This window comes from Budorcas taxicolor, chromosome 5 (assembly GCF_023091745.1).
Source record: "Budorcas taxicolor isolate Tak-1 chromosome 5, Takin1.1, whole genome shotgun sequence".
Taxonomy (NCBI): Eukaryota; Metazoa; Chordata; class Mammalia; order Artiodactyla; family Bovidae; genus Budorcas; species Budorcas taxicolor.
In genome coordinates this window covers 40,930,719-40,934,602 of record NC_068914.1, presented here as the reverse complement: position 1 = coordinate 40,934,602, position 3,884 = coordinate 40,930,719, and the positions used below count along the sequence as shown (strand labels likewise).

General features: G+C 45.6%; 1 non-coding gene across 1 annotated transcript; it reads right to left on the bottom strand.

The window, feature by feature from the left end:
• Positions 1 to 2,978: 2,978 nt before the first annotated feature.
• LOC128049168 (small nucleolar RNA SNORD65) lies at positions 2,979 to 3,052 on the bottom strand. The gene has a single exon (XR_008199530.1). It is a non-coding gene; the product is annotated as a small nucleolar RNA SNORD65 (small nucleolar RNA).
• Between the last annotated feature and the right edge of the window lie 832 nt (positions 3,053 to 3,884).

Below are 3,884 nucleotides of genomic sequence, written 5' to 3'. Positions count from 1 at the left end.
TATTAAAAAGCATTGACATTACTTTGCCGACAAAGGTCCGTCTAGTCAAGGCTATGGTTTTTCCAGTGGTCATGTATGGATGTGAGAGTTGGCCTATAAAGAAACCTGCCAAATTGATGCTTTTGAGCTGTGGTGTTGGAGAAGATTCTTGAGAGTCCCTTGGACTACAAGGAGATCCAACTAGTCCACCCTAAAGGAAATCAGTCCTGAATATTCATTGGAAGGACTGATGCTGAAGCTCCAATACTTTGGCCACCTGATGTGAAGAACTGGCTCATTGGAAAAGACCCTAATGCTGGGCAAGATTGAAGGCAGGAGGAGAAGGGGACAACAGAAGATGAGATGGTTGGATGGCATCACTGACTCGATGGACATGAGTTTGAGCAAGTTCTTGGAGTTGGTGATGGACAGGCAAGCCTGGCATGCTGCAGTCCATGGGATGGCAAAGAGTCGGACAGGACTGAGTGACTGAACCGGCTGGTTAGCAGCAATAGTAAACCCTGGATTGAGTGTCTGCATGGCTATCAGTATATACTCCTGTGTGCACAGGCATTGCTTATGGAACCACAGTTTCTAGCAAATCATAGAATAGTCTCAGCTTTTTATGAGCAGGAAGGTAGGAAGTCCCTGAGATAGGATGATATCTTCTTGATGGAGAAAGTACTTTCACCAGCGTCTCCTGGGAAGGGCTGTGGTCTGAGTGTGGTGTGTTGCATTTCTGTCTAAAGAGCCCACAGAGGAGACCAGCCAGAGGAGCTCTTGGCCTTGGCCCTGGGCCAGAGGAGCAGCTGGGCTGTCAGTGAGCTGAACATTGTTCAGCAAGGGCTTTGGCAGGTGCCCAGCATCCTCGGGTGGCTCCTGGCAGATGTGACAAGAGTGTAGAAAAGCCTCTTTCGAAAGCAGCAGTGAAATTCAGCAAGTGTCCTCCCAACACCACTAGCTCATTCCGTGTCATTTCCCGGAAAGTCAGGTAATGACAAAGGCTGATTCTGATTTGGGGGGATGACTTCCTTTGAAGAATGAATGCATGGAAATGTCTTGCTAATAAGATGGTAAATCTCCTTCTAGCACTTCATGTGAACTTCTGCTGGACCATCTTCTTTCTCAGCTGGGGTAGTGAAATGCATAACAGCAGAACAGGAATAGTGAAGGCAGAAACTAGCAATGATCGACCCTATCACACATCACCCACGTCAAATACGTCATATCATTAGAGTAGTTCTGTAAGCATGCATGAATGGGAGGAATCCTTTACACGGATCATTTTTCAAAATGTCTACTTGCTGTAGAATTCATGTTTAGTTGCTTTCATAGAAGGTAGGCAGCTGCAGATTTATCAATTGCGCATAAACTAGGGTAGCCATAAAGTTGACTGATGCTACAGCTGAAGCTCCAATATTTTAGCCACCTGATGAGAAGAGCTGACTTATTGGAAAAGACCCTGATGCTGGGAAAGACTGAAGGCAAAAGGAGAAGGAGATGACAGAGGATGAGATGGTTAGACAGTCCCACTGATTCAATGGACCTGAGTTTGAGCAAACTCTGGAAGATAGTGAAGGACAGGGAAGCCTGGTGTGCTGCAGTCCATGAGGTTGCAAAGAGTCGGACAGGACTTATTGACTGAACAACAATATAAGTTGACTGTCAATCTCTAAGCAAACCCTAGAGGGTGGGAGGTAGTGGGTGGTCGAGGAACAGGAAAAATCCTTGGTGAAACTGGAAACTATTCCCGAGTGATCACCACCAGCTCTGTAGTCTGCCTTCTCCTTCTGGGAGTCATATCCTCAGCATATTCATGCCAGAGACTTTGAGATGCCAGCTTACTGAGAAGCGAGGGTTGGGTATCAAAAGTCCTCAAAATCCCACCAGGAGGATCAGTGCAACAGTTTCTTAGCCGCCCTCCCCCTACACTGTGCAGGGTAGATGAGCCTCACACACCTGAAGAACAGTCTGGAATCGAGGTGGCCCCTCATGCTCTGTGTTCCATATTGGTGGGCTCCAAACTTTGTTTACCATTAAAAACAAAATCTCCTCAGTGAATTCATATTTCTTTCAAAATCAGTTTTATACATTATTTTAAATTATGTGTGCATTGCTTTAGTCATGTCTGACTTTTTGCAACCCTGTGGACTATAGCTCCTCTGTCCTCATGCTCCTCTGTCCATGGGATTCTCCCAGCAAGAATACTGGAGTGGGATGCCACGCCCTCCTCCAGGGATCTTCCTGACCCAGGAATGGAACGTGCATCTCATGTCTCCTGCATTGGCAGGTGGCTTCTTTACTGCTGAGCCACTGGGGAAGTTCGTTTTAACTCACAAAACCCCTAAAAACAGAAATTTAAAAAAGATGAGATACTCAGTGCCGAAAAATAATTTAAAAATGTATAGATTTAGATTTGACTTCTTATAAGAAAAAATTAAAGTAAGTAGCATAAACAAGATAACAATTTTTTTTCTATCACATAAAGAAATTCAAAAGAAGGCAACTCAGGTGTGATATGACATTTCCACAAAATTGTCAAGGAGCCGGATTAATTCCTCATCTCTTCTTTACCACCCCTAGGCTGTGGCTCTTGTTTTGAAGGTCCAAAATGGCTTCCAGAGCTCCAGCCATCATATCCATTATTCAGGATGCAGGGTGCATGAAAGAAAGATATCATGTCTATTTACTTTTTTGAGGTTAAAAAGGCTTTTCTTTGTGAAATACTAGTGATGGAAGTTGGTGAAAGTTTTTTAAAAGCTAAATTTCCTTAAAATGTTAGTAATATTATGTATCTGAACATCTTGTTATTTCTTAAGCTTTTACTGATCATTTGCAAACTCTGAGAGTCTGATAGCCACTCAACTGGTTTCCCTCTTGTTTGCAAACACGGAAACTAGGAAATAAAACGATTTGTCCCTCAAACACACCGACTTAATTGGAGAAAGAATCCTCAATCGATTCTTGGATTCAAATTTCATCCTTTTTTTTTTTCTTTTCTTCAGAAAATCATAGGTTCATCACTACACAATATGCCGGTAATTCCAGTTTTTTGAGGGTGATTTCATCATTGGATGGATTCAAATTCCAGATTGGCTAAATGTGTGAGCCTTTCTTCCCCAGGAACAGCTTTATAGAGACATGTATAGTTGACAGTGTTTTCCAGAGAAGTTTCGAGAACACATTTACTGGGGCTTCCCTTGTGGCTCAGGGGTAAAGAATCTGCCTGCCAGTGCAGGGTCACTGGTTTGACCCCTGGTCTGGGAAGATCTCATATGCTGTGGAGCAGCTAAGTGGATGCACCACAGCTGCTGAAGCCTGTGCTGCCTAGAGCCCATGCTCTGCAACAAGAGGGGCCACTGCGACGAGAAACCTGTTGCACCAAGACGGAGAGCAGCCCCTGCTTGTCACTAGAGAAAAGCCTGTGCAGCGTCGAAGACCCAGCGCAGCCACCCCCCAAGAAGAACACATTTACTTAACTCTCCATGAAGGGAGCCTGGAAAGCTGCAGTCCACGGGGTTGCTGAGGGTCAGACATGACTGAGCGACTTCACTTTCACTTTTCACTTTCATGCACTGGAGAAGGAAATGGCAACCCACTCCGGTGTTCTTGCCTGGAGAACCCCAGGGACGGGGGAGCGTGGCGGGCTGCCGTCTATGGGGTCGCACAGAGTCGGACACGACTGAAGCGACTTAGCCATGAAGCACATGCAGGTAAAGGGCTAGCTGGGAAGGCATTTGAGGGTGGCCGCACTACTCAGGCTGGAGAAGGCAATGGCACCCACTCCAGCACTCTTGCCTGAAGAATCCCATGGATGGAGGAGCCTGGTAGGCTGCAGTCCATGGGGTTGCTAAGAGTCTGACATGACTGAGCGACTTCACTTTCACTTTTCACTTTCCTGCATT